Below are 15,110 nucleotides of genomic sequence, written 5' to 3'. Positions count from 1 at the left end.
AGATAAAATCAGCAAGTTTTGATAACAAAAAGATCATTTCGATGTAAAATATTTCTTATTGCGTTTTTCTAGAATTACTCAAACTGTAAATATCATGGAAAATGAAAACACACACATACAAAATAATAATAATATTACAAAAAAACATGTTCTTATCCATTATGAGGATTAATCAGCTTCATAACAGGAGATAATGTTCATCAAGTGTTTTTGGGGGCAAAGACTGTGTGTTTGTGTGCTCATGAGGCACATGCTTAATATATAATGTTAATAAAAACCTCACACGTTTTGGTTGGGAAACATCTCGATGAGTTTTAAACTTGCTTACAAGCCGGACCGAAGCCATCGCTTTAACCATCTCAGCTGAAATTCAGACGCTGAAGCTAACCACTGAGACATTTTTAATGAAACTGTAGGAGGCGTCAGAGTGAGGAAAAGTCATAAACAAAATGATGATGGACATGTTGAAGCAATTAAATCTGCTCACCAGGATCGGCGTCGTCTCAGAGAGAGGCCTCAGCTGGACCATGTGCTCTAATCGCATATTTGAATATGTTCTCACATATTCGTCAGATGGGATGTTACCGTAAATCATGAAGAGATTGAGTGAAACTCCTCTGAGTTTGCATGTACAATGTGTATATCATGTTTGCACGCTTTGAATAGACAGAACTCCAGATGTTTGAACCTTTACAGGCTCTGCTTCTCGTCCTCCTCCAGAGAAGTCACGTGAAGTCAGAGATATACCAGCTGTGTGAGCCCAGTATGATTATCTTCCTGTAAATATACATATATATAAAAAAAACTGGGTTTTACAGAAGCACATTGCATTCACTGAAGAAAAAAAAGTGTGGGTTTTTTTTGAATTGATGAGATAAAAATAAGTTAATAATAAAAAATAAAAAAAAAGCCCTGTTTTTCTGTTTTTATGTAGGAAATGTTTTGGTGTTTTTTTCTGAATTGTTGATAAAAATAAGTTTTTTAAAAAAGCCTTTTTTTTCAGTTTTTACGTAGGTATTTTTGGGGGGTTTTCTAAATTGATGAGATGCAAATAAGTAAAAAAAAAAAAAAAAAAAAAAAATTAAAATAAAGCCCTGTTTTCCTGTTTTTAAATAGGAAATGTTTTTGTTTTTTTCCTGAATTGATGAGATAAAAATGTGTTAAAAAAAAAAAGCCCTGTTTTTATAGGAAATATATCTTTTATTTTTTTCTGAATTTCCTATAAAAATTTATCTCATCAACTAAGAAAAAAGCCAAAAAATATTTCCAATAAAAAATTATCTCAAAAACAGAAAAATGTTTCCTATAAAAACAGATAAACAAGGCCAATTTTTCAAATGTACTTATTATTTATCTCATCAACGCAAGAAAAAAAAAAAAAAAAAGTTATCCAGTGAATGTAATAAGCTTCCGTATGGTTCGGATGGATCTGCAGTATTTTTAAACAGAAGCCTGATATTAATGGAATAGGATGAATACATGCTAACTGTGCACACACACTAAAACACTGTGAACAGTACACTGTTATCTCAGGTGTAGAGCAAAGATATACCCTAATCTTAAAGGATTTCTATTCCACTAACTAACATTAATTTAGAAATGCAATACGGGTTCGAAATATATAATGAAGTTACAAATTTAAAATGACATGGTAGGTAGTTTTTGTTTCATGATGTTGTTTCAACTCTGCCTATTGAAACTTGCTGAAGGTCACAGTCTATTTAGGTCAGAGGTGTCAAACTCACTTTAGTTCTGGGGCCAAATACGGAGCAGTTTAATCTTTTATGTGGGGAAAACAAGTAAATTCTACATTATTTTGCCCGAGTTTGCACTTTACACACATACATAAAATACAAAATATGTAATAAACCAACAATGTCCAAGCAAAGAGTGATACATATCATTCACAACTGGGTCTTCACTTTAAATTTTCCAGATTTTGTGACCAATTTCTATTTCATTGAGGGAAATATTATGGAATAATTGAAGGATTTTGTAAGAATTAGTGTAAGAGTTTTTTTCAACAGTTTAACATGAAAAATGACTGCAATCATGTGATGTAAGCACCGGGAAACTCTGAGCCTCTGCAAATATTGCTGTGTTTCATTTACACAATTACTCATGTTTTCTGTCACTTTTACTTTCTCCTGCGCACAGAATTGGATGATCCAAAGGGCCGGATTTGAGCCCCGGGCCATGAGTTTGGCACAAGACTTTGGTGAAGAGGTTTTCTGTTCGACTTAAGGAGAAAATGAGCACATGCTGGAAAAAAAATAAAACATTTTCATATATATATACATATATATTGTTGGATTAACTCTGTGTTTTGGAAAATGTTTTTGTTCAGGGTATTAAAGATGTAAAGGTCAATCATTACTGGGATGTCAGGGACAATCCTGCATTGTTTTCAGTACATGTAATTTACCACAACCAAAATCAAAGCAAAGCAAACAGTAAAGGCATTGGTCAGTCCATGATCATCACAGATATGATAACGATATGCTGAAAAATGCTTCAGGGAAGGGAAATGAGTAGCAACTGAAAGATAGATCACTGATATACCGTAAATGAATACATTTTCCACATTGTTGTTCCACAAAAGAGGAACTGGAGCTTATTCCAATCTGAGATAGAAACTATAGTGATCACCATTTCCTCTTTGTAATTGCAGTAAATCTGAAGTCATTTGTCCTCAGACTGATTTAAGTGTCCCTAACTGATAAAGTAACACTAGATATGACGCTATACTTCAGCAGCCTCTTCAGTATGGATGGCACAACGCACAGAGTCTTGATGTTAAGTGGAGTGTAATTGATTGTGATTGCAGCTCATTCCACTTCATTTGCTCAATGTAGCAGAGATAAATGAAATAGCGATGGCACATTATCCAGTGAATTAGCGTTAGCATTAGTCTCTCCTTATTTTGAAGGATTAAATGCTCTGTACACTGCAAATTATTTCTCAATTAAATGGAAAATTTAGTTTTACGTGACTTATGTTTCCTAATGGCCTGCTTTTTGAGATTATAGATATATAGCTTTCTAAAATAGGGTTATAGTGATAGCATTGATGTATAAGGAGCAGATAAAAGGATTTTTTTTTAAATTTTTTTATTTGAAACGTTTCTATTTTTATGCTTTATTATAGTCTTACTTGAAAATAAAAAAAAATACAATTGTTTCTATTTTTATGCCTTATTAGCCTTACCTACTATAGTCTTACCTAAAAAAATAAATATTAATTGTTTTCATGCCTTAATATAAGTCTTTCCGAGCCTTACCTAAAAAATAAATAAATATCATTAAATGTTACCGTTTACTATAGCCTTACGGCAAATTTTTAGTGGTTTTGACATTTTTGCCAGCTGTCACCCCACTGTGGCATCTAGAACTCTTAGTGGTCTCCCATCCAAGTACTAACCAGGTCCAACCCTGCTTAGTTTCTGACCATGGCGATAGCCTTACCTTATTAATAAAAAAAAAAAAGTTTCTATTTTTATGCCTTAATATGCCTTACCCACTAAAGCCTTACCTGGAAAAAAAAAAATGTAATCAAATAAATAAAAAAAAACATTAAAAAAATTGTTTACATTGTTATGCCTTACTATATAGCTAAATAATAAAAAACAAATCAATCAGAATCTACCCATTTATATGCCTTACCTCAAAAAAAAAAGTAAACAAACAAAAAAGAAATAAAAATAAATAAAATAACAAAATAAACATAAAAATAACAAAAATGAAATTGTCTCAATTTTTATGCCTTACCTCCAAAAAAAGTGTCTTATTTTCATACCTTAATATAGCCTTACCTAAAAAATAAATAAATAAAATAAAATAGAATAAACATTAAAATACAAAAAAATCAAATGATTTTCATTTTTATGCCTTACTATAGCCTTACCTCCAAAAAAATAAATAAAGAAAATTGATTCCTATAACGTTATCTCCCAAAAAAAAGTTTTCTATTTTCATGTCTTATTATACAATAAACTAAAAAAAAAATTTTTTCCATTTTTATGCCTTACTGTAGCTTTACCTCAAAATAAATAAATAAAATAAAATCAAAATGTTTTTTTTTTCATAAAAATAAAAAAAAAACATTTAAAAAAAAAATAATTGTTTCCAGCCTTACACAAAAAATAATAATAAATAAAAATAAACAATACAAAAAATCAATTTGTTCCCATTTTTCTGCCTCATTAAAGCCTTACCTCCAGCAGAATTAAGTAAATAAAATTGTTTCAATTTTTATGCCTGCTTATAGTCTTAAATCACCCCCGCAAAAAATCTAATTGTTTCTATTCCCATGCCTTATTAAAGCCTTAACTAAAAAACATAAAAATCTATTTTTTTCCCCATTTTTATGCCTTACTATAGTTTTACCTCAAAAAAAAAAAAAAAAAAAAAATCTAAATGTTTCTTTTTTTATGCCTTACTATAGCCTTCAAAAAAAAACAAAAGAAAGAACAAAAAGAAAACATAACAAATACCCCAAATCAAATTGTTTCCATTGTATGCCTTACTATAGCTTTACCTAAAATATATATATATATATAAATGAAAAATAAATAAATAAATGAATCTAAATAATTCTATTTCCATGCCTTATTATAGCCTGAACTAAAAAATAAAATCATTTTTTTCTATTTTCATGCCTTATTATAGCCTTACCTATAAAAAAATCTAAATGTTTCTATTTCCATGCAATAAATGAATAAAATTGATGAAATTTTTATTCTTGTTTATAGCCTTACCTCCCAAAAAAAAGAAAAAAAAGAAATAAAATTTTTTCCAACTTTATGCCTTACTATTGCTTTACCTCCAAAAAATGAATAAATAAATAAAATGAAATGAATAAAATGGTTTCCATTTTTATGCCTTACCTCAAAAAATAAAAACAAAGTCAAATTGTTTCTATTTTATGCCTTACAAAAGCCTTACTTTCAAAAAAAAATCTAAATGTTTCTTTTTTATGCCTTATTATAGCCTTACCTAAAAAAAAAATTAAAAAAATAGAATAAAAAGAACATAAACAAAAAATACAAAAATACAAAAAATCAAACTGTAATAAATCAATAATTTTTAATATTGTAATAATTTATATATATATATATATATATATATATATATATATATATATATATATATATATATATTCAATTTTTATTATGACAGGCAGGTATGGGCACACAAAAAAAAAAAATTGTTTTGGATGAGAGACCACAAAGAGTTCTAGGTACCACAGAGGACTAACCACATTTGGCAAAAATGTCAAACTCACTAACAATAGGAGGTAAGACATAGAATTTGAAACATTTGGAATTTTTTTTTTGTAAAGGTAAGGCTATAATAAAGCATGAAAATAGAATATAATGTATTTTTGTTTTTATAGTAAGGGCTATAATAAGGCATGGAAATAGAAACATTAAGATTTATTTATTTTATTTTATTTTATTTTTTTTGTGGAGGTAAGGTTTTAGTAAGGCATAAAAACTGAAAAATTGAAAAATGTTGAAATATATTTTTGTTTCAGGTGAGGCTATCATCAGACCCTAAAAACTATTTTAAATATGATGAGCACACTTAAACTTGGGTTAAAATGTATTAAGGAATGAAAAATGGAAAAATTTAAAAAACACCCAAAATCGGAGATAAGGCATAAAAATTGAAAATTTAGATTTTTTTTTTTGTTTTGTTTTAGATAAGGTTATAATAAGACTCTAAAAACTGCTTTAAATATGATGAACACACTTAACCTGGGGTTTAAACGCAGTAAGGCATGAAAAATGAGAAAAAATTAATAAACACCCAAAATCGGAGGTAAGGCTTTAGTAAGGCATAAAAACTGAAAAATTGAAAATGTTGAAATATTTTTTTTTTTTAGGTGAGGCTATCATAAGACCCTAAAAACTATTTTAAATATGATGAGCACACTTAAACTGGAGTTAAAATGTATTGAGGCATAAAAATTCAAAATATTTGGAAATCACTTAAATTCGGAGGTAAGGCTATAGTAAGGCATAAAAACTGAAAAATTGAAAAATGTTGAAATATTTTTTTTTTTAGGTGAGGCTATCATCAGACCCTAAAAACTATTTTAAATATGATGAGCACACTTAAACGTGGGTTAAAATGTATTTAGGAATGAAAAATGGAAAAATTTTGAATTTTTTTTCATTTTTTAGGTGAGGCTTTCATAAGACCCTAAAAAGTAGTTTATATGTGATAAGCACACTTAAACTGGAGTTTAAATGTATTAAGGCATTAAAGTTCGAAAAATTTGGAAATCACTGAAAATCGGAGGTAAGGCTATAGTAAGGCATAAAAACTGAAAAATTGAAAAATGTTGAAATATTTTTTTTTTAGGTGAGGCTTTCGTAAGACCCTAAAAAGTAGTGTAAATATGATGAGCACACTTAAACTGGAGTTAAAATGTAATAAGGCATGAAAGTTCGAAAAATTTGGAAATCACTGAAAATCGGAGGTATAGTAAGGCATAAAAACTGAAAAATTGAAAAATGTTGAAATATTTTTTTTTTTTAGGTGAGGCTATCATCAGACCCTAAAACTAGTTTAAATAAGATGAGCGCACTTAAACTGGGGTTAAAATGTATTAAGGCATGAAAAATAAGAAACATTTAAAAAAACACCCAAAATCAGAGGTAAGGCTAAAGTAAGGCATAAAAATTTGAAATTTTGAATTTTTTTTCATTTTTTAGGTGAAGCTTTCATAAGACCCTAAAAAGTAGTTTAAATATGATGAGCACACTTAAACTGGAGTTAAAATGTATTAAGGCATGAAAGTTCGAAAAATTTGGAAATCACTTAAAATCGGAGGTAAGGCTATAGTAAGGCATAAAAACTGAAAAATTGAAAAATGTTGAAATATTTTTTTTTTTAGGTGAGGCTATCATAAGACCCTAAAAACTATTTTAAATATGATGAGCACACTTAAACGTGGGTTAAAATGTATTAAGGAATGAAAAATGGAAAAATTTAAAAAAACACCCAAAATCGGAGATAAGGCATAAAAATTGAAAATTTAAATTTTTTTTTTTTTTTGTTTTGTTTTAGATAAGGTTATAATAAGACTCTAAAAACTGTTTTAAATATGATGAACACACTGAACCTGGAATTAAAATGTATTAAGAAATAAAAAATGGAAAAATTTAATAAACACCCAAAATCGGAGGTAAGGCTATAGCAAGGCATAAAAATTGAAAATTTTGATTTTTTTTTTTTGTTTTTTTTAGATAAGGTTATAATAAGACTCTAAAAACTGTTTTAAATATGATGAATACACTTAACCTGGGGTTTAAAAGCAGTAATGCATGAAAAATGAGAAAAAATTAATAAACACCCAAAATCGGAGGTAAGGCTATATAGTAAGGCATAAAAACAGAAAAATTGAAAAATGTTGAAATATTTTTTTTTTTTAGGTGAGGCTATCATAAGACCCTAAAAACTATTTTAAATATGATGAGCACACTTAAACTGGAGTTAAAATGTATTGAGGCATAAAAATTCAAAATATTTTGAAATCACTTAAATTCGGAGGAAAGGCTATAGTAAGGCATAAAAACTGAAAAATTGAAAAATGTTGAAATATTTTTTTTTTTAGGTGAGGTTATCATCAGACCCTAAAAACTATTTTAAATATGATGAGCACACTTAAACGTGGGTTAAAATGTATTAAGGAATGAAAAATGGAAAAATTTAAAAAACACCCAAAATCGGAGATAAGGCTATGGTAAGGCATGAAAATTGAAAAATTTTGAATTTTTTTTCATTTTTTAGGTGAGGCTTTCATAAGACCCTAAAAAGTAGTTTAAATATGATGAGCACACTTAAACTGGAGTTAAAATGTATTAAGGCATGAAAGTTCGAAAAATTTGGAAATCACTTAAAATCGGAGGTAAGGCTATAGTAAGGCATAAAAACTGAAAAATTGAAAAATGTATAAATATTTTTTTTTTTTAGGTGAGGCTATCATCAGACCCTAAAACTAGTTTAAATAAGATGAGCAAACTTAAACTGGGGTTAAAATGTATTAAGGCATGAAAAATAAGAAACATTTAAAAAACACCCAAAATCAGAGGTAAGGCTAAAGTAAGGCATAAAATTTGAAATTTTGAATTTTTTTTTTTTTTTTGATAAGACTATCAAAAGACCCTAAAACATCCGATTTCCAGGAGTTCATTTCCATGTGTCCATACCTGCCTGTGATTGGCTGATCTCATCAGATCTCAGAAGCTAAGCAGGGCTGGGCCAGGTTAGAACTAGGATGGAGACCACTGACAATTCATGGAGTTACAGTGGTTTAGTGAGGATGTAGTAAGGAATAAAATTTTGATTTTTTTTTTTTTTTTTTTTTTTTTTTTTAGGTAAAGCTGTCAAGGGACTCTAAAAACTATTTTAAATATGATGAGCACACTTAAACTGGAGTTAAAATGTATTAAGAAATAAAAAATGGAAAAATTTAAAAAAACACCCAAAATCAGAGATAAGGCTATAGCAAGGCATAAAAATTGAAAATTTAGATTTTTTTTTTGTTTTTTTTAGATAAGGTTATAATAAGACTCTAAAAACTGTTTTAAATATGATGAACACACTTAACCTGGGGTTTAAACGCTTTAACGCATGAAAAATGAGAAAAAATTAATAAACACCTAAAATCGGAGGTAAGGCTATAGAAAGGCATAAAAATTGAAAAATTTTGAATTTTTTTTTTGTTTTAGGTAAGGCTATAATAAAACCCTAAAAACTAGTTCAAATATGATGAGCACACCTAAACTGGGGTTAAAACGTACTAATGTAAGAAAATTCGAAAAATTTGGAAATCACCTAAAATCAGAGATAAGGCTATAGCAAGGCATAAAAATTGAAAATTTAGATTTTTTTTTTGTTTTTTTTAGATAAGGTTATAATAAGACTCTAAAAACTGTTTTAAATATGATGAACACACTTAACCTGGGGTTTAAACGCTTTAACGCATGAAAAATGAGAAAAAATTAATAAACACCTAAAATCGGAGGTAAGGCTATAGAAAGGCATAAAAATTGAAAAATTTTGAATTTTTTTTTTGTTTTAGGTAAGGCTATAATAAAACCCTAAAAACTAGTTCAAATATGATGAGCACACCTAAACTGGGGTTAAAACGTACTAATGTAAGAAAATTCGAAAAATTTGGAAATCACCTAAAATCGGAGGTAAGGCTATAGTAAGGCATAAAAATTGAAAAATGTTGAAATATTTTTTTTTTTTTAGGTGAGGCTTTCATACGACCCTAAAAACTATTTTAAATATGATGAGCACACTTAAACTGGAGTTAAAATGTATTGAGGCATGAAAATTCGAAAAATTTGGAAATCACTTAAAATAGGAGGTGTGGCGATAGCAAGGCATAAAAACTGAAAAATTGAAAAATGTTGAAATTTTTTTTGATGTTAGTGTGGTTAGTCCTCTGTGGCACCTCAAACTCTTAGTGGTCTCTCATCCAAGTTACCAGGTCAAGCCCTGCTTAGTTTCTGAGACCCAGTGAGATCAAGCAATGACAGGCAGGTATGGCCATATAAAAATCACCTCTGAAATGTGGGTGTTTTTCACATTTTGCTCATTCACGCTTTTTTATAACGCCTTACTATAGCCTTACTTAAAAAAAAAAGAAATAAAATTAAAAAAAAAAAATGGTTTCCATTTTTATGCCTTACCTAAAAAAAAGAAAGTCAAATTGTTTCTATTTTATGCCATACTAAAGCCTTACCTCCAAAAAAAAAAAAAAAAAATCTAAGTGTTTCCATTTTAATGCCTTGCATTTAAAATGCATTTTAAGGCTCTTTGGAGCCTTACCTCCAAAAGAAATAAACAAATAAAATTGATTACATTTTTATGCCTGCTTATATCCTGACCTCCCAAAAAAAGAAAAAAAGAAATCACAATGTTTTAATTTTTATGCCTGACTATAGCCTTACCTCAAAAAAAAAAAATAAAATAAAATAAAATAAATAAAATTGATTCAATTTTTATGCCTGCTTATAGCCTTACCTAAAAAATAAAAATAAAAAATCTAAATGTTTCTTTTTTATGCCTTACTATAGCCTTACCTGAAAAAAATTAAAGAATAAAAAACAAAAACAAAAAAACAAAACCCTCACCCTAACCCACAAAAACATAACAAATACCAAAAACCTAATTGTTTCCATTTTTATGCCTTACTATAGCTTTAGCACCAAATAAATGACATATGTATGTAAACAAATAAAAACTGAATAAAACACATTCTAAATGTTTCAAATTTTTTGCCTTTCCTCCTATTGTTAGTGGGTTTGACATTTTTGGTTAGTCCTCTGTGGCACCTAGAACTCTTAGTGGTCTCTCATCCAAGTACTAACCAAGTCCAGCCCTGCTTCGTTCCTGAGACCTGGCAAAATCAAGCAATGACAGACATGTATGGGCACATAAAAACCTCCTCTGAAATGTGGGTGTTTTTCACATAGCCTTACTTCAAATAAAAAAATAAAAAAAAAGCCTTATTATAGCCTTACGTTAAAAAAAAAAAAAAAAAAATCAAAATCAAAATGTTTCCATTTTAATGCCTTGCTATAGCCTTACCTCCAAAAAAATTAAATAAATAAAATTGATAAAATTATTATGCCTGCTTATACCCTGACCTCCCAAAAAAAAAAAAAAAAAGAAAAGAAATCACAATGTTTTCATTTTTGTGCCTTTTATTTTTATGCCTTACTAAAGCCTTACCTCAACAAAAAAAAGAATAAAATAAAATCAAAATGTTTCTTTTTTCATGTCTTATTATAGCCTTACCAACTAAAACCGTAAATAAATAAAAAGATAAACATTAAATTTTAAAAAAAATTAATTGTTTCCATTTTTATGCCTTACTATAGCCTTACCTAAAAAAAAAAGACAAGACTTTTTTTCTATTTTAATGCCTAATCTACTAGACCCTTACCTAAAAAAATAAAATAAAAAAGAAACAATAAAAATGAAAAAAAATCAGAATGTTTCCATTTTTATGATTTACTATAGCCTTACCTATAAAAAAAATAAAATAAATAAAAATAATACACACAAAGTATGATAGACATTCTCTCAGAATGAATTGCTTAATCTCACAACAGTTTTATTATCTAGTGGTATTCTAGTGTTTATATGTTGCAGTTAATTTTAACCTATTTTTAATGGCCTCTGGAGGACTCCAAGTGAATCATGTATTTTGTATATCCACTTTCAAAGATACTGTTCATTTTCAGACTTCAAATCTTCCTCATTTTAAAATTGGTTTACAGAGCATTGACTGACAAGAAGCCGTTTGTATATGTTTTTAGCAGTAGATCTAAGCAGACCAGCATTTGTGCCTCGACCCGCATATTGACCTCATTTTCACCAATAACCCGCAGCTAAAAACACCATAATCGGAAGTGACAATTGAACTGAAACCACATGTTCACATCCTGAAGGGACTGAAGAGACAGTGGGTTTAGATTGATGCAGTTAGCTTTATGTTAGCGCCTCCTTGCAAAGAGAGTCACAGTCTGAACTATGAGTTTTATACCGTAGAGCAGTGTTTCCCAACCATTTCTGTCTCATGTAACCTCCGATCTCTCTTTTCAAATTATGAGAACCCCTTCGTCACTCTAATTTAGTAACCTTTCTTGTTTTATTTACATATTGTTAACATGTTGGCCTCTGAAATCTCCTACAGCTGGAAAATGTCAATCATCAGAGAATATATTCACCTCAATTTTTAGTAATGTGCATAACATGTTAGTAAAAATTTAGTAGGATATTAAGGCACAATATTGTTTATTAAATATGGCTTATAAAGGACTCAGCATGATGGAAATAGATTCCTCAATGTTTCCAAGTACCCCCTGCAATGTGTTCAAGTACCCCTGGTTGGGAACCACGGCTGTAGAGTGATATATTTGGACTTACAGAGGGATACAAAGAGGGCAACCACCTACATATAAAGGGACAAAGAGCTTCACCTTCCATTGTGACTTTAAGGCCGGGGTGTCACACTCATTTTAGTTAGTTCAAGGGCCAAATACACACCAGTTTGATCAGGTTTAAGGTGGGAAGATGAACAACATTAATGTGCAAAAGTTTGCGCTTCCAGTTATAAATTAGACATAAATTATGAAAGACATCAACAATATCTAAGCAATAAGTGACAGATAGTTAAATATTAATAATAATGCAACAATTTTATATAGCGCTTTTTTGGACACTCAAAGTCGCTTTTCAGAATTAAGGTATTATTCTTTCACTCCACAGTGGTGGTAAGCTACTGTTGTAGCCACAGCTGCCCTGGGGCAGACTGACAGAAGCGAGGCTGCCAAAGTGCGCCATTGGCCCCTCCGACCACTCATTCACACACTACATTCATACTTGTCCTTTTTATTTAAATTGTGGGATAATTTGAAAAAAATTGTAGGATTTTGGAAAACTTTATAGTTCTTTCAACAACAATCTAATACTAATTAGTAATTCGAATCCGATGCTCTGAAGGACCGGATTTGGCCCCCGGGCCTTGAGTTTGACACATGTGCTTTAAGGAGACATAAGCCCTATTCGTAGAGAAATAAGTTTTACCTCGGAACCACATGCAATTTGTAATAATTGAGGAGAATATCTGTGATGTTCATCCCGTGCGAATCGGCCATGTCAGTAATTTGTAAAGTAAAAATTCCCCCCGCAAATTACCTACAATATTTTGATGAATTCTGAGGTCCTGTGATAATACTAATGCAATGCAAATAGGCCTCTCTGTGATTTGGACAGAAATGGGCAGGATCTGACGATGCGTTGTTTTGTTTCCGGTGTCACAGTCTGAGTTTACCTCATACTGAGATCTATTATGAGCAATATACAATGATATGCTAATGTGAGCGCATGCAACTCTAACTGTAACCTTAACCCTAACTCTAACCCAAACATTAACCTTAACCTTAACCTTAACCTTAACCCTCACTTTAACCCTAACTCTAACCTTAACCCAAACATTAACCCTAACCTTAACCGTAACCTTAACCCTAACCCTAACCCTAACCCTAATCTAATCCAAAAAACGAATAAAACACGTGTCCGTTCACTTTGAAAACAAAAATAAACAAAACTGAATTACTATTTTATATAAATATTTTTTAGCAAATTCCTTTTCCGATATATGCTCATAATCGATCTCAGTACGAGGTAAACACAGACCGTGACACCGGGACACATGTTAATTTACTTTTGGCAAAGAAAGGAGGCTGCATTTGAGTGTTTAGAAAACCTTTTTGGTCCCGGGCCAGCAAAACCTTATCGGCTCGTAACGTACTGCAACAAAAAGAGAAGAGGCTGAAGAGAAGGAGCAATATCAGAAGTAAATGGTAGATCACGTCGTGCTTTGCACTGTGCAGCAATAATTTTTTTTCTTCTGTTTGTACCCTTCTATTTAATATAGCTGGCTAGCACTAGCTGTAACACAGCACCGAGCTGTGGTCCAAAGGCTGCAAAGTTGTTTTAACATCAACTCACACATGGTTTCACATTTTAAGATGTCCGTAAATTTCAGCAAAATCTCAGGCTTCACGTGCAAATGCGCCACATGAAAAGCAGATGCTGGGGGGGGTCATTTATTTATTACATGTGGTCTCTAGGTAAAACTAATCCCGTACAAATAGGGCTATAGAAGTGTTGGGCGGGGTCATGTGGTAACAACAGGACAATACACAGACCTTATCGCTGCATGTTATTTCATTCTATAACAAGATCAATTCAACACCTGCCAGAACACTCACCAAATATTAATACCAACCATTGTTTGTGTGCTATACAATCATTGTTCTTACAAAATGTATATATAAATTGAGAAATCATCCACAGCCTGAGGCGTGTGTGGGACTGTGCGCAGCATATGAGTTTTATAGAGAACAGCTCTACAGTTGTTAGCCTCTGTTTGTTGCATCACACTTTAATGCACAATCATAACTCACTGTGATTTGTGATTGGGGAAGATGTGGATGAATGTTTATATAGTGTGAGTAAGCCAGGCCAGAGTTTTCTTTTCTCATGAGATGCTGCAGTGAAATGCCAGACCTAACAGAATATTTATCTCACTGAAGTCCTGGAGGTTTTTGTTGTTTTTTTTTTTTTTTTTAACTAGACAGAATGTGTATTCTGCATGTGATTTAGGTAACAGGTCTGGGCTAAGAGCAGCATGTATCTAGACACTGCACTGTAATATCAATGTTTTATTCATTACAAACCGTGCAAAAATGCTTGCTCTGTGTTTGCCAAGCGAGGTTGCCAGTTAAAATACCTTTGAAACAGAGAGCAACAGCGAGGATTCTTATTCCCTGTGATTAGTAGGAATAAACATTTTAACCAATTAAAGCCACAGAGTTGGTTTTTCCCCTCTGCTCATGTCTGAATGGGACTGATTAAAAGAAGGCTTTAGTGCTAAAAGATGAAGGAAAGAAAGTGCGGGAAGTAGAAAAGAAGAAAAAGCAACACTAAAATCTTTTCTAGTGAAACAGATTCGGAGTCCGTCTGTGGGGAAGAAAAGAGGTCTGTGTGTTGGGAGAGATTAGTTTGTTGGTGTGAGAGTGACCTTTGGTCGCAGGTGATGAAATGTGTTTTCTCTCCTCTGCTGTCCCCCATGTTCTCCACCTCCACTCTTATGATGTTGGAAATACCGCAGTGTCTGCCAGAAGGTTATCACTAATTTCCATTGGCTTTATGAGCAGGCTATGATGGATCTACTGTACGTCCTTTATGAACGCAAGTGCACACAAGAACTCATGATTGCTAGTGTCCTCTATAATCCCTGTATATTGCTTGTATAAGGTTTAGTAAGGTGGGGCAACATTGACTTAATCTTTTGCCATACGAAACAGTAAATTCAGTATTTGGGGGGAAATTTCAAAAGATGAAGAAGAGATCACAAAAGGTAGGGGAGAATGGGGTAAGATGAGCCATTTTTCATATTTAGGATCACTCCATTAAAGGTAGGGTAGGTAATTTCCTCAAGATGCACTTTTTAAGTTTTTGGTTGAAATTGTCTTTATGTCCTGGCAGAATTTAAGATCTTATGTGCTCTGA

The sequence above is a fragment of the Gouania willdenowi genome, chromosome 15, assembly GCF_900634775.1.
Source record: "Gouania willdenowi chromosome 15, fGouWil2.1, whole genome shotgun sequence".
Classification (NCBI taxonomy): Eukaryota; Metazoa; Chordata; class Actinopteri; order Blenniiformes; family Gobiesocidae; genus Gouania; species Gouania willdenowi.
This window is presented reverse-complemented; position numbering follows the sequence as displayed.